The sequence below is a fragment of the Ovis canadensis genome, chromosome 21 (genome assembly GCF_042477335.2).
Source record: "Ovis canadensis isolate MfBH-ARS-UI-01 breed Bighorn chromosome 21, ARS-UI_OviCan_v2, whole genome shotgun sequence".
Classification (NCBI taxonomy): domain Eukaryota; kingdom Metazoa; phylum Chordata; class Mammalia; order Artiodactyla; family Bovidae; genus Ovis; species Ovis canadensis.
The window spans coordinates 54,328,087-54,353,718 of NC_091265.1; the positions used below are offsets into that span (position 1 = coordinate 54,328,087).

The window sequence follows — 25,632 nt, forward strand, 5'->3', positions numbered from 1 at the left end:
GCAGAAGTCTTTGGTGAAGGAGGAAGGAACAGTTCCTAGATAGCTGACAATGATAGGTTGATAGGACTTTTCAAGCAAGAGTAGCTGTAGGGATGCAATTTTCTGTCAGGTTCAGAGAATGGTAAGAGAAAGACAAGGCAGCAGTTCTGGGATTTCCCAGGGCACAACAACCCTGTTCTATTAAACTTTATCAATGGTCAATATTGTTAGGTGATTGGAAACATGAGTTTTCTTTTGGAAGTAGTAGAGCAATATTCAATGCAATGACTGATGCTGATGATGAAGCTCCAACATTTAGGCCACCTGATGTGAAGAGCTGAGTCATTGGAAGAGACTCTGATGATGGGAAAGATTGTTGGCAGAAAGAGAGTTGTCAAAAGGATGAGATGGCATCAGTAACTCAATGGACATGAGTTTGAGGAAACTCCACAAAATAGTGAAAGACAAGGAAGCGTGTTTTGCTGCCGTACATGTAATCACAAAGTGTAAGGCATGACTTAGCAACTGAACAATACCAATGAGGTCAAAGTGTCCTGTGAAGCCTCTGGCCCTGGTGGGAGTAGAGAAAGACTTAGGTGGAAGGGGAAGCTTCCCATCCTCTGGTACAAGTCCTTGAATCCAAGGCAAGGAGCACAAGATTTTGAATGTGTTACCAAAGATTGTTTTCTAAAAAAAACCAAAAGCTGTTTTCTGCAGAAGTGAGAGCTTTGACTGAGTTTGTTCTCTAGATTTTACTGACAGATGTGGAAGGGACCTGGAGTCAGCTGAGAAAACCAGGTGGCCAGATGCTGGCGGGCCAGGTTCATGGTAGACATTCTTCACTAGGTGGAAAACAAATCCAGAGGAAAAGTGTCCCGTCTAGAGTATACATGCCAATGTATCAGATCATTGCAGCAGATCACTTCAATATTGTTTTGAGGTAAGTGAGAAATGCACGATGGGTGGTTTGCTTTGTTAATTCCTGTGGGTAGTTAGATGCCTAATGTCTGGTTCCCTCAATGCATGGTTGGAATCATGCTTGGAAACATAAACTAGATCAGGTCCACACATATTTCCTCATTAAACAGCAGGCATAGAAATGTTTCTAAGGCCAATGTAGGTATTTGAACCATGATGGGCCATACGACAGTTTAATTTAACAGGCTGAAATTGGACTGTGCAGGTTGCCATAGTTGTTGCTATGAGAAGCAGCCATAACAGCTACTTGTTGCTATGCTGGAGATGTGGGAAATGGTTACAAGTAGTAGGCAAGGAAGGGCTGACTGGTAAGGCTGAGGAAGGGAGTAATCTGAGACAGTAATTATTAGCTCTTGTGGGACCCCAGAAAACAGAAGCATTGGCTCAGTCAGAGTTCTGTGTCATGGTTCAGAAATAGATGTTATTTGGCTTGAATCAATATTTAGCCTTGGGGATGGCAGCCATTACCTCTAAAGAGAAGATTTCCTTCTCCCCAGGTGGCAGAATAATTCATATTTGTTCCAAAGTCAGGAACCCAGAAAGCCCTCTCAGGGCCACCTGCTCTTTGCAGGCATGTATGCAATCTAAACTTTTGAAGTATCATGGAGCCTATTTTTCAGAAGAAAAAAACTGAGGTTAAGGGACTTGATTAAGGTCACACAGTTAAATATGTGAAACACCAGAACAAACCTAGGGTCAGTTCAGCACAGTCACTCAGTCGTGTCAGACTCTTTGGGACCCCATGAATCACAGCAAGCCAGGCCTCCCTGTCCATCACAAACTCCCGTAGTTAGCTCAGACTTATGTCCATCGAATTGGTAATGTCATCCAACATCTCATCCTCGTCGTCTCCTTATCCTTCTGCCCCCAATCCCTCCCAGCATTAGAGTCTTGAAAATGAGTCAATTCTTCGCATTAGGTGTCCAAAGTATTGGAGTTTCAGCTTCAGCATCAGTCCTGCCAATGAGCACCCAGGACTGATCTCCTTTAGGATGGACTGGATGGATATCCTTGCAGTCCAAAGGACTCTCAACAGTCTTCTCCCACATCACAGTTTAAAAGCATCAATTCTTTGGTGCTCACTTTTCTTCACAGGACAACTCTCACATCCATACATGAGCACTGGAAAAACCATAGCCTTGACTAGATGGACCTTGATTGGCAAAATAATGTCTCTGCTTTTGAATATGCTATCTACGTTGGTCATAGCTTTTCTTCCAAGGAGTAACCATCTTTTAATTTCCTGGTTGCAGACACTATCTGCAGTAATTTTGGAGCCCCCCCAAAATAAAAGCTGACACTGTTTCCACTCTTTTCCCATCTATTTCCCATGAAATGATGGGACCAGATACCATCGTCTTCGTTTTGTGAATGTTTAGCTTTAAGCCAACTTTTTCACTCTCCTCTTTAACTTTCATCCAGAGAATTTTCAGATCCTCTTCAGTTTCTGCCATAAGGGTGGTGTCATCTGCATATCTGAGGTTATTGATATGTCTCCCAGCAATCTTGATTCCAGCTTGTGCTTCTTCCAGCCCAGCGTTTCTCATGATGTATTCTGCATAGAAGTTAAATAAGCAGGGTGACAATATACAGCCTTGATGTACTCCTTTTCTATTTGGAACCAGTCTGTTGTTCTATGTCCAGTTCTAACTGCTGCTTCCTGACCTGCATACAGATTTCTCCAGACGCAGGTCAGGTGGTCTGGTATTCTCATCTCTTTCAGAATTTTCCACTGTTTATTGTGATCCACACAGTCAAAGGCTTTGGCATAGTTAATAAAGCAGAAATAAATGTTTTTTCTGGAACTCTCTTCCTTCTTCAGTCATGTTCAACTCTTTGTGAGCCCAAGAATGTTAACCTCCAAGGCCTCCTTGTTCATCACCAACTCCCGGAGTCCACACATATTCATGTCCATTGAGTGGGTGATGCCATTCAACCATCTCATCCTCTGTGATCCCCTTCTCCTCCTGCCCTCAAATTTTCCCAACATCAGGGTTTTTCAAATGAGTCAGCTCTTTGCATCAGGTAGCCAAAATATTGGTATTTCAGCTTCAGCATCACTCTTTCCAGTGAACATTCAGGACTGATTTCCTTTAGGATGGACTGGTTGGATATCCTTGCCATCCAAGGGACACTCAAGAGTCTTCTCCAACACCACAGTTCAAGAGCATCAATTCTTCGGGAGTCAGCTTTTTTTACAGTCCAACTCTCACATCCACACACGACCACTGGAAAAACCATAGCCTTGACTACACAGACTTTTGTTGACATAGTAGTGTGCTGGAGACCAGCTCCAGTAACCAGGAAATCAGCTTGAAGGGATGAGCGATGTCAGCAAGTAATGATGCAGGTCAGAGATTTGACAGTTTTCAATTTCCCCTCACCCAGATTCATTGTCTCCATAAATCATTATTGCCCTTCAAGCAGAGTTTCTGCTTCAGGGGTTCTCTCATTATTATGGTTACTTTAGCTTGTGATTACATTGTAACTTGTGTTTATATCTGGACTGCATACAAAAAAACCTCAGTTTATTTCTTATCTTTCTAAGTACTGTTTTCCCCTAGTATCCTGGTCTCACTATCTCTTAAAAAGGCTTCTAGCTATTAGAAGCTAAAATTCCTAATCTGTATAAGCTGCAGTAAAACATGCTAACACTACAACATTCGTTAAATCTTTTGCTTCTAACAATTTTTAATTATTCTTAAGCCCTAAATTCAGAAAACTCCGTTGCTATAAAGATTTCCTTCACAAATAAGTTTCAGATAACAATCCCTCCCATGGCCTCAAGCTGCAGCCTACATGCTTATCCTGCAACACTCTTTTGTAAAGATCTTTGAACAAATGTCAATGATTAACTTTATGAATTATTCTCTGAGCACAACTTCAGAAGGCTCTGTGCCTTTTCATACTCCTCTGAAGAACAATAAGCACCTTAATATTCTTTTCAGTCAACCCAGCCAAGGAAAGGCAAAAACATTCAGAATCACAGGACCTAGCTCCTTCATCCCAGGTCTATGCCTGCGGGACAAGAAGAGGGGTTTGGGGCTGTGCCTCCATTTTGTTAGTAATGCCTAATGTGGTTCCTGATATCCCTCCCTTTTTATTTTTTAGAGCATAAGTATGAAACTCAGTAGATAGAGCAGAAACACTTCAGTTGAGTACTCTGCAAAGGCACGGGGCTATTACACAAATCAGAACTAACAGGCAAAAGCACATGGCCACATTTAATCATTATTGTAGAAAAGGATCCATGGGTAAGATATCCCTCCAGATTTTTAAAAAGGGAATTAGAAAGCCATTGAGAAGAAAAGTCAGGCTCTGCCTGCTTCAAATTCTGAATATCCTGATGTAACTTAGAAATATCAGTACTAAAATCTGAATGATTTAAGACGCCTAAAATATGATTCCTAATGTTTTCCCAAGAATGTATGGACACATTCACTTGTAGAGGGGTAATGAACATCCATTTAAATTCAGCATGGCACCTTAAAGACAACTTAATTTTTTAAATTTGTAATTTCATGTCCCATAAGCAGGACTGCTTCTTCTAAAACAATGACCTTATTTTCTATTTTCTTATCTATAATTTCCTTCATAGTAAGAGCTACAGAGACATTTTAGGACAGCTGATTGACAAACAAGGCAATATGCACTTCTTTGGACAGGGAAACAGCAGAAACTGTAACTGAAGCAATTGTGGCAATCAAGGCAGTTATTCCCACAATCAGAGCTGCAATAAATCTCTTAGGTCGAGAAATTAAGCCATTAAAATCATATAAAACTTTCAATGCATAATCATCAAACCATTGACCCTCTAATTTTACAGCAATCATCAAGTATGGTGATTGTTTTACAATCATCACAGCCTTATAATTATTATAATTATTCCCATCAACACAATTTTATACAAAACAATTCACACATACAACATTTTAAACAGTTTCTCTTTTAAAAATTTCCAAATCACTCTGATTTCTGGCCAACAAAAAGGCATAGGGAGAATGTACACAGGCCCATACAATATATCTTTGTTCATTTAAAGATCTATGTATAATCACAGGTGCCATAGCAGCCAATGCTCTCCATAATTCAGGCTGCAAGGGACCTGTTCCATTGAAGCTCACTAAAGGAGGAAGGCATCCATTAAAATGCCACCTAGTAATTAGTAAAGGCATAGGGAGAAATGCATTGTTCCATGCGGACCTATAAGGTTCTAAATAAATCAAGTCCCATTGTTTATTCGGAAGATAGGGGCACCCCCATTCGGTCAGAAAATGTCTGATGGCAACAATGGGAATAGATAACCTTATGGCATACAAACATCCCTTCCAATGAGGAATGCCAGAACTTCTGCTTACGCTTTCCCAGGGCTGCAGTCCTTGTTCATCAGAACCCGGAGGGGGCAGTGCACAGCTCAGAAAGTCCTTTAAATGAAGAGCTGCCCATTTTATGGCATCATATAATCTTTTTTGCACCCACAGCATTAACAGCTGTAAGAACCAAAAGTCTCTCTTGCCATTGCTTCTCAGAGAATCAGTAAGCATGCCTTTCAAGGAAGTGCTAACACATCCATTCAGAACTGGAGCTTATCCTTGTAAGGAAGAAGGTATGGCAAAGCAAATAGGTAGATAAACTGACACGCCTGAAAAATTGAAGGGAACACTGACCACTGTTTTAGCATTACTAGGATAGATGGAAGACTCGCCCATAAGATGAGTATCAGTAACAAATACATTAATGGGCTCATTCATTGAATTGACAGGCTGAAAGGAAGGTGGATTAGGCAAGTAGGCCCAGTGAACTGGTTCTGCGCTGGAGGGCCTTGGTTGACAAGCCAACACAGCAAGTATAGCCACAAACATTACCATAGGAGTGGCCTCATGTTTCTCCCCTTCTATTAATTCTTCAGCCCACTGAGCGAGATGTTTTAGCTGGCCCCAAGTTGGCACCATGCTGGAGGTAGTTGTGTGAGTACGATGATGGCGATGAGATGGAGCAGAATATGGCTGGACTCGATCAGCATGTCTCTCCTAAAGTGCCAGGTTCTTGAAGTGATGTACTAGCAGTGAAGCCTCTGGTGAAGGGTCACTCACCCTTTGGCTTTTCCTTGGCTCCCTCAGGTCTGAACTTGATGAACTTCTGGTCTCCCCATCTTTCCTCAGTCCAGGGCTCCAGGACTCCAGGGATGCCAGTGACTTCGGGGGTCTCTGTGATTTCGGAGAGCTCATGGGACAGAACATGTCGAATCAGTCTGTCAGGAATCCAAACAGGAGAATGGGAACCTTGTAGAAACACACAAGCATACCCTTTCCTGCAAATTAACAACACATCTGGCCCTTTCCATTCTCCTGTAAGGAGGTCTTTTCACTTTATCAGGGGCCGAGTCATAGCCCCTTCAGGAGTCCAGTGTCTCATCGTTGCAGTTTGCCCCTGTGTGTCCACGTTTAAATGGTTAATTACAAACAAAGCATGGTGTAGAACATGACATGGTGAGGAATACTTAAATTATCCCTGCCTTAATTTAGCTATCTGACTTTTTAAAGTCTGGTGTGCCCTTTCCACTATGGCTTGGCCTTGGGGGTTATAAGGTATTCCTGTTGAATATACTATGGAAAATTGTTGACAAAATCTCTTAAAAGCAGTAGAAATATGTTGCTAAGTCACTTCAGTCATGTCCGACTCTGTGCGACCCCATAGATGGCAGCCCACCAGGCTCCACCATCCCTGGGATTCTCCAGGCAAGAACACTGGAGTGGGTTGCCATTTCCTTCTTCAATTCATGAAAATGAAAAGTGAAAATGAAGTCACTCAGTCATGTCAGACTCCTAGCAACCCCATGGATTGCAGCCTACCAGGCTCCTCCATCCATGCGATTTTCCAGGCAAGAGTACTGGAGTGGGGTGCCACTGCCTTGTCCGAGTAGAAGTATAACCTGAGGCATTATCTGTGTTTATCTGTTCAGGGAATCCTATTTGGGAAAAGCATTGAAACAATTGCTGAATTACATCTTGTGTTGTTTCACCTGATCTAGCAGAGGCTACAATAGCATGGGAAGAGGTATTCAGGTTAAAATGCACAAAAGACACTTTCCCAAAGGCTGGGGTATGAGTTACATCCATTTACCAGACAGCATTAGGCATAAGGCTTCAGGGATTTAGTCCTAACAGTCAGTCAGTTCAGTCACTCAGTCATATCCGACTCTTTGTGACCCCATGAATTGCAGCACCCCAGGCCTCCCTGTCCATCACCATCTCCCAGAGTTCACTCAAACTCATGTCCATCGAGTCGGTGATGCCATCCAGCCATCTCATCCTCTGCCCTCCCCTTTTCCTCCTGCCCCCAATCCCTCCCAGCATCAGAGTCTTTTCCAATGAGTCAACTCTTCGCCTAAGGTGGCCAAAGTACTGGAGTTTCAGCTTTAGCATCATTCCTTCCAAAGAATACCCAGGGCTTATCTCCTTTAAAATGGACTGGTTGGATCTCCTTGCAGTCCAAGGGACTCTCAAGAGTCTTTTCCAACACCACAGTTCAAAAGCATCAATTCTTTGGCACTCAGTTTAACATTGGATAATTTGCATAGAACTTGACTATTTGTCTAGCTGCCTCCCTAGGGATATGAAATTCATATCTTAAACTAGGTGCATTTTGATGGTGAATTTTGTGAGAAATTTTTGTCTTGTCAATCTTTTCATGTAAATTTAAAGCAATTACTTTAGTTAATGCATCTGCCAAAGCATTTCCTTCATGCAAAGGGCCAGGCATGCCAGAATAAGCTCTCATATGGCCTACAAAATATTTTTTATCTCTATGTTTAATCTCCTCTTGTAAATCAGATAACAAGGAAAAGATGGTAGTTTTATTTTCTGGAATATTAGCAGTCTCAATATGAGGAAACAACCCTACAATATATCGGGAGTCAGTCAAAAGATTGAAGGTTCGGTCTCCTAAATGTTGAAAAACTCAAATAACGCTCTCAATTCGGCTCTCTGGGCAGATGTCTTTTATTTTTCTGAACATGGGATTTTCCATTAATAATAATGACTGCTTTACCATTAGAGGAACCATCTGTAAAAACTAAAGTTGCCCCTTCCAGAGGTTGAATAGAAAATTTCCTCTGAAAAATCACAGAGTGTGTCTTCAAAAAATGCGAAAGGGGGCTTGAGGGCAAATGAAACACAATTTGACCCCTGAAATCTATCAGGGTAACTTGGAAATCATCACTATTTTGTAAAAGAAATTGCAATTGATCCTTATTGAATGGAATCATTATATTTGCTACTTCCTTTCCAAAAAGTTCCACACTTCTTTTTCTACCTTTTATAATTAATTGTGCCACAAAGCTGGGATAAAATAAAACTATTTTTCTTGGGGTCACTGATAGATGGAGCCAATGGGCCTTCTTGCCACAAGCATCCTGTAGGAGTACGTTCTGTGGCAAGAATAATTAAATCCCATCCTCTGGTAATATTAATCCTAATTAAAGCCTCATCCACTTTAACAAGAGCTGACTCTGCCTCACTAGTCAGTTCTCAGAACTGGGATCAGGATCGCCTTTTAAGCAATCAAACAGAGGCTTTAAATCTGCCATAGTCAGTCTTAAATGTGGGTGTATCCAATTAATATCCCCTAATAATTTCTGAAAATAATTTAAAGTTAGTAAATGATCTCTCTTCAGCTGCAAAGGGGCATGACTCACAGTATGGGTATTTAATACCCTCCCTAAATAAGAAAAAGGAGGATTTACTTGTATCTTATCTGGAGCTATCTTTAAACACAGGTTTTCTAAGACCTCAATCAATTCAGATAAGATTTGTTACAATAAGGCTCTATCCTTATGAGCAGCCAAAATATCATCCATATAATGTATAAATATAAAACTTTATACTTTCCTCTAACATTTTGCACAGCTTGATCCACAAAATTCTGACACAAGGTGGGGTATTTTTCATTCCCTGAGGAAAAACCTTCCAATCAAACCTTCTATAGGGCTGTTTAAAATTAGCTGAAGGGAGACTGAAAGCAAACCGTTTACAATCCTGAGCAGCCAGGGAGATGGTAAAGAAACAATCCTGTAGATCTATAACTATCACACTATATTGAAAGGGCACAGCCACTAAGGAAGGGAGTCCCAGCTGGAGGGCCCCCATGTCTTCCATAGTTGTGTTAATAGCTCTTAAATCTTGTAACAATCTCCATTTTCCAGGTATCTTCTTAATAACAAAAATAGGAGTATTCCAGGGGCTATTAGAAGGCTCTATGTGGCCGGCTGCCAGCTATACCATAACTAAATCCTCAGCTGCCTACAGCTTTTCAGCTGTTAAGGGCCATTGCTCTACTCATACCAGATCAACAGATTTCCAGGTAATGGGGTCGGCAGCAAGAACAACAGCCTCTAGGATAAATTTGAATATCCCAGATCTTCTCTATTCTTGTTAAGAACCGCGTCTAATAGAGAAACAACTCCCTGTTGATCTTTGCCAAAACCCATATCAGGATTATACCACATTTGCAGCATTTGATTAGTAACCTTTTCACCTGGGCTATATAAAAGCATTCCCATCTGAGATAATACATCTCTCCCCCATAAAGAAAAAGGTAGTGAAGGAATCACATATGGACAAAAAGTTCCTTGTGCCTTCTTCTCATCTGGCGATGTCAAAATCTGTGAGCTCTTAGCAACCGAGGGCATTGACTCTATTCCTGCCAAGCCAGCACTGGTCAAGCATGTCGGCCAGGATGAAGGCCAATCTTTTCCAGCAATGTAAGAGACGTCTGCTCCAGTATCTAACCGCCCTGACATTTTATTTCCTTGAATTAAAAGACCTTTCAAAGGCCTTGAAGCTGTAATTTCCTGTACCTAAAAGGCTAGATCGCTAGATCCAAATCCTCTGGGGCCCCTAGCTTGAGAAGTCAAGGTTTTTCCTGTCTGATGATAGGGTAAAAACAAAAGCTGTGCTATTCTTTGACCTTTATTAATTTGTACAGTTTTGGTAGGTGGTGAGATAAAAACTTTAATTTACCCAGTATAGTCAGAACCTACTACACCAGGCACCACTGAAACTCCTTGAAGGGAGAACGAGCTGCACCCCTGCACAAGTCCTACAATAACCTCAGGTAAGGGGCCAGCCACTCCTGTTGGAATCAGAGTAACCAGTATATCGGGGGTTAATATTGTTGTGGTGGTGGAACTGAGGTCCAGTCCTGCGCTAACTGGGGTTGCTCTGAGGAGTTCTGAGATGGGACAAAGGGAATAAAGGGATTCAACGTGGCTACCACTATTGTTGTCTGGGGCCCAGGCTGCCCTTGCTGCCCATTTCCTTGAAACTGGGAAAAATTACTTGCCTGTACTTGGGGGCTGAGCGTAGTCCCATCCTTATGGAATTTAAACCCAAAGACTTTTGCCCAATGATACCCATTCTGGCATTGGGAGCAAGGTACATTTGCTGCTGCTGCTGCTGCTGCTGCTGCTAAGTTGCATCAGTTGTGTCCGACTCTGTGTGACCCCAGAGATGGCAGCCCACCAGGCTCGCCCATCCCTGGGATTGTCCAGGCAAGAACACTGGAGTGGGTTGCCATTTCCTTCTCCAATGCATGAAAGTGAAAGTGAAGTTGCTCAGTCGTGTCGGACTCTTCGCGACCCCATGGACTGCAGCCTACCAGGCTCCTCCGCCCATGGGGGGTTGTTATTAGTCTGTATTGTTGTCCCTGCTTGGCAGGACAGCAAAAATGCCCCATTTGGCCACAAGAGAAACACCTTTTATTTGTAAAATCATTTCCGTTAGAATTAATCTTTTTTGTCTTTCCCTGAATAACCCGGGCAGCTATTTCTCCCTTCAAGGCTGTGGCTAAGGCAACTCCCTGCATAAAGGAGGCTCCTACTTCCTGGCAGGTCTGTATGTAAGTCCAAAGACTTCCTTTGGACTTACTTCTTTTTCTTTTTTTTTAAATTTATTTATTTTTTATTTTTTAAATTCTAAAATCTTTAATTCTTACATGCGTTCCCAAACATGACCCCCCCCTCCCACCTCCCTCCCCACAACATCTCTCTGGGTCATCCCCATGCACCAGCCCCAAGCATGCTGCACCCTACGTCAGACATAGACTGGCGATTCAATTCTTACATGATAGTCTACATGTTAGAATTCCCATTCTCCCAAATCATCCCACCCTCTCCCTCTCCCTCTGAGTCCAAAAGTCCATTATACACATCTGTGTCTTTTTTCCAAACTGGTCAACCACTTGTAAAAGAATGAAACTAGATCACTTTCTAACACCACACACAAAAATAAACTCAAAATGGATTAAAGATCTAAATGTAAGATCAGAAACTATAAAACTCCTAGAGGAGAACATAGGCAAAACACTCTTAGACATAAATCACAGCAGGATCCTCTATGATCCACCTCCCAGAATTCTGGAAATAAAAGTAAAAATGAACAAATGGGATCTAATTAAAATTAAAAGCTTCTGCACAACAAAGGAAAATATAAGCAAGGTGAAAAGACAGCCTTCTGAATGGGAGAAAATAATAGCAAGTGAAGCAACTCACAAACAACTAATCTCAAAAATATACAAGCAACTTCTGCAGCTCAATTCCAGAAAAATAAACCACCCAATCAAAAAATGGGCCAAAGAACTAAATAGACATTTCTCCAAAGAAGACATACGGATGGCTAACAAACACATGAAAAGATGCTCAACATCACTCATTATTAGAGAAATGCAAATCAAAACCACAATGAGGTACCACTTCACACCAGTCAGAATGGCTGCGATCCAAAAAATCTGCAAGCAATAAATGCTGGAGGGGGTGTGGAGAAAAGGGAACCCTCCTACACTGTTGGTGGGAGGACTTATTCTAACAGGTCTAAGCAAAGCCTGATAGGTAAAATTAGCATTCTCACAAGCCAATTGTTTAAGAAGTATCCCTGCTGGCTCAGTACTCTTAATAGTTCTTTCTACAGCAGTTTTCAATCTGGCCACAAAGTCTTCATATTTCTCATTGGGTCCCTGTTTGATACTACTCAAAGTGGACAACTTTCCATCTGAAGGGGGCAAAGATTTCCATGCAAAGATACCTATAGTCATAATCTGATTAAGTGCTTCTTTAGACAACCTTGCTTGGACTAGGTTAGATTCGTATTCTCCAACTCCTGTTAATGTTGCAGATCCCACTGTCCTGAGCTGTGCATCATTAGAGGTTTTGTTTTCTGCTAACTGTAGTTTAGCCAACTTATGGTACCCTGTCAACCACAGGATGAACTCTCCTCCAGGAAGGCAAGCCTTTGCAACCATTCTCCAATCATATGGTGTCATCCACCTTGCAGCCAAGGCATCTAGCTGAGTAAGTGCATAAGGGGAGGTAGACCATAATCATGACAGGCTTGTTTAAGCTCTTTCAGTAGCTTATATGTGATTGGTTCCCATTTTCCTTTTTCTGTGTCATCCCCTTCCATCTAGGTAAAAGCTACTGGAAAGGCCATTGAAAATTCCAAGCCTCCCTGTTTTTCTGCCTCCCTTCTAGCCTAGGTGAGGACCCCCTGAGGGGGTTTACTCCAAAGAGCACTCTCTGCATATTGTCCACGCTTCTGCTTCAAAGGCTTTTGTTGCAGAAAATTCTTTATCCTCCTCAGCCTCAGGCAATGCTCTGGGAGGCTTTGGGGGCGAAGTGGGGAACTCCTGGGCCCTGGGAGGTGCAAACGGAGGCAGCAGTGATCACCTGAAATCAGAAAGTGGTGGATAAATTTTTAAAGGTTTGCGTAGAGGGGGAAGGGGCTCACTAGGGTCCCCGGCTGCAGCATCCTGCAAGCCCCCTCCTTCCTCAGGAGGTCGAGCACACGCTCCCTCCTTTTCTTCGTCAGTGGGAGGAAACATGATCTGTGCAGAAAGCGGAGACCCAACATTCACCGCTGCAGCCTCTCCCATAGGCTGTCTAACAGCCTCATGCCGAGGGTCCAGGACGTCCCTAATCATATTTCACAGACCAAAAGCATCTACAGGAACCTTTTCTGGCCCATGCAAAGTATAAAACAACTGTAACTGATCTCCAACCTTAGGCCAGGTTTTTAGATTTATGGTACCTTCCTCAGGAAACCATGGGCATTGCTCTTGGACAAAAATTAGAAACCTAGATAGCTTTCCTTTGCTTACTTTAATGCCTCTATCGGCTAACATGTGAAGTAATAATTCAATAAGCATTTATCTATTCTTGGATGCAGAGAGACCCATTTTCCTAGAGAATATTCTTCATGAATTCTGTACCCTCCTCACCCTGCCTAAACTGCAGAGGGGTCCCGGCCACCCACAGGTACAATCCTAACCACCCTGCATTAGAGTCACAAAGTTACTTACCCTTCAGATCTGTTTGATATCCCTATTTGGGTGCCACCTGCTGGAGTTCAGCTCCAGCAGCCAGGAAATCAGCCTGAAGGGATGAGACGTGTTGGCGAGTCACGATGCAGTCTTTCATTCAGCTTTCTTGGATTGCGGTTTATTTCAAGATTTAGGTTCTCTTTTATACTTTGACAAAAGCATTAGGTCAGAGGTTTGACATTTTCCATTGCCCCTCACCCAGATTCACTGTCTCCATGAATCACTGTTGCCCTTCAAGGAGAGTTTCTGCTTCAGCAGTTCTCTCATTCCTGTGTTTATTTAACTTGTGATTACATTGTAACTCGTGCTTATATCAGGACTGCATACCACAAGTTTAGCTCAGTTCAGTCGCTCAGTCGTGTCTGATTCTTTGAGACCCCGTGAATTGCAGCACACCAGGCCTCCCTGTCCATCACCATCTCCCGGAGTTCACTCAGACTCATGTCCATCAAGTCAGTGATGCCATCCAGCCATCTCATCCTCGGTCGTCCCCTTCTTCTCCGGCCCCCAATCCCTCCAAGCATCAAAGTCTTTTTCAATGAGTCAACTCTTTGCATGAGGCGGCCAAAGTACTGGAGCTTAAAATTTAGCATCATTCCTTCCAAGGAAATCCCAGGGCTGATCTCATTCAGAATAGACTGGTTGGATCTCCTTGCAGAACAAGGGACCCTCAAGAGTCTTCCCCAACAGCACAGTTCAAAAGCATCAATTCTTTGGCGCTCAGCCTCCTTCACAGTCCAACTCTCACATCCATACATGACCACAGGAAAAACCATAGCCTTGACTAGATGGACCTTAGTCAGCAAAGTCATGTCTCTGCTTTTGAATAAACTATCTAGGTTGCTCATAAATTTTCTTCCAAGGAGTAAGCATCTTTTAATTTCATGGCTGCAATCACCATCTACAGTGATTTTGGAACCCCCCAAAATAAAGTTTGACACTATTTCCACTTTTCCCCATCTATTTCCCATGAAGTGATGGGACCAGATGCCATGATCATCATTTTCTGAATGCTGAGCTTTAAGCCAACTTTTTCAGTCTTTTCTTTCACTTTCATCACGACGCTTTTTAGTTCCTCTTCACTTTATGCCATAAGGGTGGTGTCATCTGCATATCTGAGGTTATTGATATTTCTCCAGGAAATCTTGATTCCAGCTTGTGTTTCTTCCAGTCCAGCATTTCTCATGATGTACTCTGCATTTAACTTAAATTAGCAGGGTGACAATATACAGCCTTGATGGACTCCTTTTCCTATTTGGAAGCAGTCTGTTGTTCCATGTCCAGTTCTAAGTGTTGCTTCCTGACCTGCATACAGATTACTCAAGAGGCTGGTTAGGTGGTCTGGAATTCCCAACTCTTTCAGAATTTTCCACAGTTTATTGTGATCCACACAGTCAAAGGCTTTGGCATATTCAATAAAGCAGAAATAGATGATTTTCTGGAACTCTTGCTTTTTCCATGATCCAGAGGATGTTGGCAATTTGATCTCTGGTTCCTCTGCCTTTTCTAAAACCAGCTTGAACATCAGGAAGTTCACGGTTCATGTATTGATGAAGCCTGATATGAAGAATTTAGAGCATTAATTTACTATCATGTGAGATGAATGCAATTGTGCAGTAGTTTGAGCATTCTTTGGCATTGCCTCTCTTTGGGAATGGAATGAAAACTGACCTTTTCCAGTCCTGTGGCCACTGCTGAGTTTTCCAAATTTGCTGGCATATTGAGTGCAGCACTTTCACAGCATCATTTTTCAGGATTTGAAATAGCTCAACTGGAATTCCATCACCTCCACTTGCTTTGTTCATAGTGATGCTTTCAAAGGCACACTTGACTTCACCTTCCAGGATGTTTCGCTCTAGATGAGTGATCACATCATCGTGCATATCTGGGTCATGAAGATTTTCTTTTCGTACACTTCTTCTGTGTATTCTTGCCACCTCTTCTTAATATCTTCTGCTTCTGTTAGGTCCATAGTATTTCTGTCCTTGATGGAGCCCATCTTTGCATGAAATGTTCCCTTGGTATCTCTAATTTTCTTGAAGAGATCTCTAGTCTTTCCCATTCTGTTCTTTTCCTCTATTTCTTTGCATTGATCGCAGAAGAAGTCTTTCTTATCTCTTCTTGGTATTCTTTGGAACCCTGCATTCAGATGCGTATATCTTTCCTTTTCTCTTTGGCTTTTTGCTTATCTTCTTTTCATAGCCATTTGTAGGGCTTCTCCAGACAGCCATCTTGCTTTTTTGCATTTCTTTTTCATGGGGATTGTCTTCATCCCTTTCTCGTGTACAGTTTCACGAACTTCATTCCATAGTTCATCAGGCACTCTAATCTATCAAATCTAGGCCCTTAAATCTATTTCTCACTTCCACTGTATAATCATCAGTCAGTTCAGTTCAGTTGCTCAGTCGTATCCGACTCTTTGCGACCCCATGAATCGCAGCACGCTAGGCCTCCCTGTTCATCACCATCTCCCAGAGTTCACTCAGACTCACATCCATCTAGTCAGTGAGGCCATCGAGCCATCTCATCCTCGGTCGTCCCCTTCTCCTCCTGCCACCAATCCCTTCCAGCATCAGAGGCTTTTCCAATGAGTCAGTTCTTCTCATGAGGTGGGAGGTTCAGCTTTAGCATCATTCCTTCCAAAGAATCCAAGGGTTGATCTCCTTCAGAATGGACTGGTTGCATCTCCTTGCAGTCCAAGAAACTCTCAAGAGTCCTCTCCAACACCACAGTTCAAAAGCATTTATTCTTCGGCGCTCAGCCTTCTTCACAGTCCAACTCTCACAACACACATGACCACCAGAAAAGCCATAGCCTTGACTAGACGGACCTTAGTCAGCAAAGTAATGTCTCTGCTTTTGAATAAACTATCTAGGTTGCTCATAAATTTTCTTCCAAGAAGTAAGTGTCTTCTAATTTCATGGCTGCAGTCACCATCTGCAGTGATTTTGGAGCCCAAAAAAATAACGTTTGACACTGCTTCCACTGTTTCCCCGTCTATTTCCCATGAAGTGATGGGACTGGATGCCGTGATCTTCATTTTCTGAATGCTGAGCTTTAAGCCAACTTTTTCACTCTCTTTCACTTTCATCAAGAGGCTTTTTAGTTCCTCTTCACTTTCTGCCATAAGGGTGGTGTCATCTGCATATCGGAGGTTATTTGTATTTCTCCTGGAAATCTTAATTCCAGCTTGTGTTTCTTCCAGTCCAGCATTTCTCATGATGTACTCTGCATATAAATTAAATAAGCAAGGTGACAATACACAGTCTTGACGTGCTCCTTTTCCTATCATAAGGGATTTGAATTAGGTAATACCTGAATGGTCTACCGGTTTTCCCTGCTTTCTTCAATTTCAGTCTGAATTTGGTAATAAGGAGTTCATGGTCTGAGCCACAGTCAGCTCCTGTTTTTTTTTTTTTTTTGTTGACTCTATAGAGCTTCTCCATGTTTTGCTGCAGAGAATATAATCAATCTGATTTCGCTGTTGACCATCTGATGATGTCCATGTGTAGAGTCTTCTCTTGTGTTGTTGGAAGAGGGTGTTGGCTATGACCAGTGCCTTTTCTTGGCAAAAGTCTATTAATCTTTGCCCTGCTTCGTTCTGCATTCCAAGGCCAAATTCGCCTGTTACTCCAGGTGTTTTTTGACTTCCTACTTTTGCATTCCAGTCCCCTATAATGAAAAGGACAGCTTTTTTGGGTGTTAGTTCTAAAAGGTCTTATAGGTCTTCATAGAACCATTCAACCAGCTTCTTCAGCGTTACTGGCTGGGCATAGACTTGGATTACTGTGATATTGAATGGTTTGCCTTGGAAACAAACAGAGGTCATTCTGTCATTTTTGAGATTGCATCCAAGTACAGCATTTCGGACTCTTTTGTTGACCATGATGGCTACCCCATTTCTTCTGAGGGATTCCTGCCCGCAGTGGTAGATATAATGGTTGTCTGATTTAATTCACCCATTCCAGTCCATTTTAGTTTGCTGATTCCTAGAATGTCGATGTTCACTCTTGCCATCTCCTGTTTGACCACTTCCAATTTGCCTTGATTCATGGACCTGACATTCCAGGTTCCTGTGCAATATTGCTCTTTATAGCATCAGACTTTGCTTCTATCACCAGTCACATCCACAGCTGGGTATTTTTATACTTTGGCTCCATCCTTTCATTCTTTCTTGAGTTATTTCTTCACTGACCTCCAGTAGCATATTGGGCACCTACTGACCTGGGGAGTACCTCTTTCAGTATCCTATCATTTTGCCTTTTCATACTGTTCATGTGGTTCTCAAGGCAAGAATACTGAAGTGGTTTGCCATTCCCTTCTCCAGTGGACCACATTCTGTCAGACCTCTCCAGCATGACCCTCTCATCATCTGTTGCCCCGTGGGCATGGCTTAGTTTCACTGAGTTAGAAAAGGCTGTGATGGTAGAGTGATTAGATTGACTAGTTTTCTGTGAGTATGGTTTCAGTGTGTCTGCCCTCTGATGCCCTCTTGCAACACCTACCATCTTACTTGGTTTCTCCTACCTTGGGTGTGGGGTATCTCTTCACGGCTGCTCCAGCAGAGCACAGCTGCTGCTCCTTACCTTTGATGAGGGGTATCTCCTCCCCGTGCCCTTCTTGACCTTTAATGTGAGATGGCTACTCTAGGCCCTCCTGCGCCTGCTTGGCCACCACTCCTTGGACTTGGGGTTGCTCCTCCCGGCCACTGCCCCTGGGCTTGGGAGTGCGGTTTTTCCTCCCAGCCACAGCCCTGGCCTCTGGCATGTAGTAGCTCCTCCCGGCTGCCTCCCCTGCCTCGGGCACTGCCCCTGGCCTCGGATTCGGGGTGGCTCCTCCCGGCCGTTGCCCCTGACCTTGGACGTGGGGTAGCTCTCGCTACGCTTAGTGTGCAGGCTGCCACCAACCTCAGTTGTTTCTTTTCTTTCTAAATCCTGTTTGCCCCTAGTGTCCTGATCTCACTATCTCTTAAAAAGGCTTCTAGCTATTAATATCTCTAAAATTCCTATTCTGTATAAGCTGTAGTAAAATATGCTAACATTACAACATTCCTTGAATGTTTAGCTTCTAACTATTTTTAATTATTTTAAGCCCTAAATTCAGCAAACTCCTTTGCTATAAACATTTCTTTCACAAATAATTTTCAGATAACAATCCCTCCCGTGGCCTCAAGCTGTGGCCTAGGTGCTCATCCTGGAACACACTTTTGTAAAGATCCCTGAACAAATGTCAATGGTTAACTTTATGTATTATTCTCTGAGCACAACTGCAGAAGGCTTTGTGCCTTCTCATGCTCCTCTAGAGAACAATAAGCACCTTAATATTCTTTTAGTCATGCCAGCAAAGGAACAACAACAACAACAAAAAACCAAGTCAGAATCACAAGACCTAGCTCTTTCATTGAGGCCGTGCCTCCATTTTGTCAGTAATGCCTAACGTGGCTCCTGACAGTAATGTCTCTGCTTTTCAATATGCTGTCTAGATTGGTCTCAACTTTCCTTCTGAGGTTTAAGCATCTTTTAATTTCATGGCTGCAATCACCGTCTACAGTGATTCTGGAGCCCAGAAAAATGAAGTCAACCACTGTCTCCACCGTTTCCCCATCTACTGGCCATGAAATGATGGGACCAGATGCCATGATATTAGTTTTCTAAATGTTGAGCTCTAAGCCAAATTTTAACTCTGCACTTTCACCTTCATCAAGAGATTCTTTACTCCTCTTCAATTTCTGCAATAAGGTGGTGTCATCTGCATATCTGAGGTTTTTTATATTTCTCCCAGCAATCTTGATTCCAGCCTTTGCTTCCTCCAGCCCAGCGCCTTCATGATGTACACAGCATATAAGTTTAATAAGCAGGGTGACAATATACAGCCTTAACGTACTCTTTTCCTGTTTGGAACCAGTCTGCTGTTCCATGTCCAGTTCTAACTGTTGCTTCCTGACCTAAATACAGGTTTCTCAAGAGGCAGGTCAGGTGGTCTGGTATTCCCATCTCTCAGAATTTTCCACATTTTATTGTGATCCACACAGTCAAATGCTTTGGCATATTCAGTAGAGAAGAAGTAGGTGTTTTTCTGGAATTTCTTGCTTTTTTGATAATCCATCAGGTATGGGCAATACGATCTGTGGTTCCTCTGTCTTTTCTAAAATCAGCTTGATCATCTGGAAGTTCATGGTTCACATATTGCTGAAGCCTGGCTTGGAGAATTTTGAGCATTACTTTACTAGCATGTGAGATGAGTGCAATTGTGCTGTAGTTTGATCATTATTTGGCACTGCCTTTCTTTGGGATTGGAATGAAAATTGACCTTTTCCAGTCCTGTGGCCACTGCTGAGTTTTCCAAATTTGCTGGCCTATTGAGTACAGCATTTTCACAGCATCATCTTTCAGGATTTGAAATAGCTGAACTGGAATTCCATCACCTCCACTAGCTTCGTTCATAGTGATGGTTCCTAAGGCCGATTTGACTTCACATTCCGGGATATCTGGCTCTAGGTGATTGATCATACCGTCATGATTATCTGGGTCATGAAGACCTTTTTTGTACAGTTGTGTGTATTCTTGCCACGTCTTCTTAATATTATCTGCTTCTACTAGGTCCATATCATTTATGTTCTTTATTGAGCTCATCTTTGCATGAAATATTCGCTTGATATCTCTAATTTTCTTGAAGAGATCTCTAGCCTTTCCTGCACTGTTGTTTTCCTCTATTTCTTTGCATTGATTGCTGAGCAAGGCTTTCTTATCTCTCCTTGCTATTTTTTTTGAACTCTGCATTCAAATGGGTATATCTTTGCTTTTCTCCATTGCTTTTTGCTTCCATTCTTTTCACAGCTATCTGTAGCACTCCTCAGACAGCCATTTTGCTGCTTTGCATTTCTTTTTCTTTGGGATGGTCTTGATTCCTGTCTTCTATAAAATGTCATGAACCTCCGTCCATAGTTCATCAGGCATTCTGTCTATTAGATCTAGTCCCTTAAATCTATTTCTAACTTCCACCGTATAGTCCAAAAGGATTTGATTTAGGTTATACCTGAATGGTCTAGTGCTTTTCTCCACTTTCTTCCATTTCCGTCTGAATTTGGCAATAAGCAGTTCATGATCTGAACCATCTTCAGATCCCAGTCCTGTTTTTGCTGACTGTATAGAGCTTCTCCATCTTTGGCTGCAAAAATATAATCAATCTGATTTTGGTTCCAACCATTGGTGATATCCATGTGCAGAGTCTTCTCTTGTGTTGTTGGAAGAGGGTGCTTACTATGACCAGTGCCTTTTCTTGGCAGAACTCTATTAGCCTTTGCCCTGCTTCATTCTGTACTCCAAGACCAAATTTGCGTGCTACTCCTGGTGTTTCTTGACTCCTACCTTTGCATTTCAGTCCACTATAATGAAAATGACATCTTTTTTGAGTGTTATTTCCAGAAGGTCTTTAAGATCTTCATAGAACTGTTCAACTTCAGCTTCTTCAGCATTATTGATCAGGGCATAGACTTGAATTTCCATGGTATTGAATGGTTTGCCTTGGAAACAAACAGAGATCATGCTGTCATTTTGAGATTGCATCCAAGTACTGCATTTCAGACTCTTTTGTTGACTATGATGTCTTCTCCATTTCTTCTAAGGGATTCCTGCCCACAGTAGTAGATATAATGGTTGTCTGACTTAAATTCACCCATTCCAGTCTGTCTTAGTTTTTTGATTCCTCGAATGTCTCTATTCACTCTTGTCATCATCTGTTTGACCACTTCCTATTTGCCTTGATTCATGGACCTAACAATCCAGGTTCCTATGCAATATTGCTATCTACAGCATCAAATCTTGCTTCTATCACCAGTCCCATCCTCAACTGGGTGTTGTCTTTGCTTTGGCTCCATCCCTTCATTCATTCTGGAGTTATTTCTCCTCTGATCTCCAGTAGCATATTGGGAACCTACCAACCTGGGAAGTTCATCTTTCAGTGTCCTGTCTTTGCCTTATCATACTGTTCATGGAGTTCTCAAGGCAAGAATACTGAAGCAGTTTGCCATTACCTTCTCCAGTGGACCACATACTGTCAGACCTCTCCACCATGACCCGTCCGTCTTGGGTGGCCCCACATGGCATTGCTTAGTTTCATTGAGTTAGACAAGGCTTTGGTCCGTGAGACAGGTGGGCTAGTTGTCTATGAATGTAGGTAGTCTGTCTGCCCTCTGATGCCCTCTCTCAGTGCCTACCATCATATTTGTGTTTCTCTTACCTTGGACATGGGGTATCTCTTCACGGCTCCTCCAGCAAAGTGCAGCCCCTACTCCTTACCTTGGAAGTAGGGTACCTCCTCTCAGCTGCTGCCCCTGATTTGGACATAGGCTAGTTCCTCTCTGCTATGCTTCTGTGCTGCTGTTGTAACTCCCATTCATCTGAACCACCATCACAGCTGTGGCGAGCCATAATTCAACAACTTATTGTTCCTCATATTGTTTCTGTTATTGTGACAGAATCGTATGTATGTTAACGGGTAAAAGTAAGGCAATAATTAAAATTAATGTTTTGAAGTAAGCCTTTCAGTAGCTAGAAAAATACGTCCCAACATAACATATAGAAGCTTAATTCAAACCCTGCTGTCTTAAATCTTGAACTGAAACCACAAGTTTGTATGAACTAATTATATTCCTTTTTATTTTAATTTTTAAAGAAAATTTGTTCTTCCTCCTCCAACCACTGTAAAGCCTAGAAGCAGTGACAAGTTGATAACAGTAACTATTCTGAGGGCTAAGATGTAGCTTCTAAATACATTTCCCTTCAGACGATCTTAAAGAAATGGCTGATTTCAGGACTGGGTAAAGAAATGCACAAAATAGTCTTGGGAATTGTGAAGGACCAGAAAACTGAGGGACTTCAAAGACCAACAGACCCTGGACAGAAAGTTTAGGAATCCAAATGAAAAGGCCAAACATCTACCAGTCTGTTGGGCAGAATGATGTTTCTGCTTCTCAACACACTGTTTATGTTTCTCATAGCTTTCATGCCAAGAAGTTAATGTCTTCTGATTTCATGGCTGCAGGCACCATCCACTGTGGTTTTAGAGGCTAAGATGAAGAAATCTGTCACTGCTTCCACCTTTTCTACTTCTATTTGCCTGGAAGGATGGGGCTGGATCCCACGACCTTAGTTTTTTAATATTTAATTTTAAGCTGGGCTAATGTGTCCAAATGTTAATAGGCTACATCTAATTTGTCACTGTGATAGACTGCTAGGGCACCAACTCACCATTCTGAGCACTGAGAAAGGAAAATAATCATCAATATTTACACTAGTTTTGTTTCTATTAAGCATAGGTTATGTAACAACAAACAGTTCCAGGAAAACAAGCTAGACTCCCTTCTGGAGGTGATGGAGAGCAGCTATAATACAGATGAAGCCTCACTCGCTAGACTGCAGCTTACCTCCTGCTGTGGAGGTCTGGTTCCTTATAGACCAAGGACTGGTACTGGTTCTAACCCACCGTGCTGGCATTGTGGACTCCTTCTCTAAACGCAATAGTTGGGCATTCTGTAAAACAAACCACCCTGCTTCCTCCCTTTTTATGAACAAATAAATGGCATTAAAATTGGGAGAGGAACAGTTATTTCGTCTTAAAAGAGAACAACCAAGTGCAACATATGAGTACATTCTTCAATTAGCTGTGAAAAGACATCTGCTTTTTGAGAATCAGATAAATTTGCACATGGACTGGATGTAAACTATTTATTTTGGGGGGAACAAAAGAGCATTTTTTTTTTCATATCCTTTCATTCTATCACAAATACTCAGTATGTACATTTGGTGCAATATTCATCTTGTCCGTAAAATACTTCAGGAAAAATGAATAAGGAGTAAAGGAGAGAATGAAACGACGGTCTGTCTTGATTTAAAAACAGATAGCTGCTTTGCTATGCATAGGTGCTATGGATTGCGTTGTGTCCACCCTTGACTTCCAATGTGATGGTATTAGGAAGTAGGGCATTTTGGAGGTACCCAGGTTAACATGGGGTTTTGATAGTAATCCCTCATGATGGGATTAGCCTCTCCTACTTTTTTTCTTTTATTTGCCCTCTTTTTCCTTTCCTTCAACCACCACATGTAAGAACATAGCAAGAAGAGAAAGACTGATGCAAGTCAAGAATGTCTTCTCTGGGAACTCAATTGGCCACCACCTTGATGTTGCGTAGTCTCCAGTCTATGACAAGCTATGGGACTAAAGTTAGCTTTGTAGTTATTCATGCCAAATGATGAAATATAGGGTTCATGACACTCTTCTTTCTTATGTTTGTTATGTTCGAAATTGTTCTGAAGTAAGAAGTTTATAGAAAGTCCATTTTGAAGTTTCTGTCTTAGTGATATCCTGAGGAGCCCAAGATAACAGATTCAGGCAGGTCCCCAATGAATGAGTGGTCGGAGGACCACATGCTCCTTACTCCAACTCATCTCTTGTCATCTGAAAACTGTCACCACCACCTGACACACTTACTGCCCCTCCCCCACCTGCATCTCTACTGCTTTGCTAAGTTGAGTCATCTAGCTGGAGAAGTTAATGATTCAGGACAGGGTCTGGAAGCAGAAGGAATGCGGATATTTTTAGAAAGAATAAACTGGGCAGACCCCTCCTTGGTTTTCCCTTCTTTAGGGCCATCTGCCGTTGAGGGATTGGGCCTAGGTAGAGAGGAAGCCACAAGTGGGACTGCATGGATATTTTCAAGGGAAGGGAGGAGGAATTCAGAACCCAGTAACCAGTAGGTGGGCAGCTTGTAAATGTTCCAGGAGAAAAGGCAGACGCACTGGGGAAAGGATAGTGCCTACCTGAGGGCCAGAACTGCCTGAGTCTTCTGATTACACTTAGAGATCATGTCATTCCTGCTGGATTTCCTGCTCCAGATGTGGAGGGGAGAGAGCCTTACTCATTGCTGACTCACGGGGAGAGAGAGAGTCTCCCCCAGAGGAGCTTTGATTCCACTCTAACTGTGGGTATCATCCCAAGCCAGAGAGGCAATGGTAGGTCATCCAAAAGATGACCTACTTTAAATGGTGTTTAAAATACTACAAAATTTATCTAAGAGTGTGGCATATCTAGTTCCAAGAGTTTTTTTGAGTGATGGTTCATCAGCCTAATTTGAATCTCTGCTGAGGAATCTACAAGCTTCCCCATTATAACTTCTGACTTATAACTACCTGATCTCATCCCACAGAACCCAAATGATGGTACGTTCCAGTGAGCAAGGCCTCTAAGGTCCTCAGTGTCACAGCATCTTTGTGCTAAGTGGTTTACCCCTCTCAGTCCTGAGACTTGGACTCATGAACTTCACTAGACAGTTACATCACCCTGCCCTCCAGAGGCAACCTCAGCATCCTCAGCAACACCCACCTCTGACCCACTAGTACACAGACTGACATTGAGCCTCAGTAACTAGGGTTCTGGAGCAAGTCCAGTGTCCCTCATCCAAGACATGGGAAACTGAACGCTGGGGTGTATGACTCACCTTTAGGCTGTAGGTAAATAAATGAAAACTTGGGACCCAGGAACTCTGGTTCTCAGGCTAGGAGACTTCCAAAAAGGGAAAGCTGAGAGAAAGATCAATTGCATCCACTGCTGGGTAGCTTTAAGATGTCTTCAAGCACCAGAGTGGAAGTTTCTTCCCCTTTGCCCCTCAAGTCTGGTTCTGATTTTATCAGCAGAGCTACCTCCAGGTAGCAGCAGGAAAGCAATAATCAGGGCAGTTTCTTCTGGGTATCAGGCACAGTGGGAGTGTCCTAGCTGTAGTGACGCTAGGAGGAAGTCATGTACGTGGTGACTGATTCATTCCCAACTCAGATCCCAGAGTTCCCGCTCCTCATTAACACAAGACAGACCCTTGGCTGACTGGGTAACATAAACCTACATTCACAGTGAGAAGCTTTCTCTTCTCAGCCTTCTGGCAACTTAGATGTGTGCCTTAAGTTTCATCAGGGAACCACTGGCTGAGTGAGTTCATGGTCTGAGACTAGCCTGGATGCAGGGGATGTGTTCCCTCTTTGATGCTCCAAAGAGACCTTGGAGATTCAAAGGTCTTGAGAGAATTATAATCACCCTTATATTTTGGAGGGACTTTCCTTTATGAACCTGGTTGTAGAAAAAGGACAGAAACACAGGACAAGGCTGGACATCTCTGGGTCCCATCTGACTGTGAGTTGAGTTCCAGCCATCAGGCTTCCCAGTCAGGTACTGATGTTATTCACAAGCCACCTTTGAAGAAGTAAAAGTGGAAAGAGTTTTGGGCAAAGAGCAGTGTGGTTAAATGACCATGGGAAT

At 42.5% G+C, this 25,632-nt stretch overlaps 1 pseudogene; it reads right to left on the reverse strand.

The window, feature by feature from the left end:
- LOC138426645 (pregnancy-associated glycoprotein 1-like) overlaps window positions 1-12,930 on the reverse strand; it is a 67,105-nt pseudogene extending 54,175 nt beyond the window's left edge.
- Between the last annotated feature and the right edge of the window lie 12,702 nt (window positions 12,931-25,632).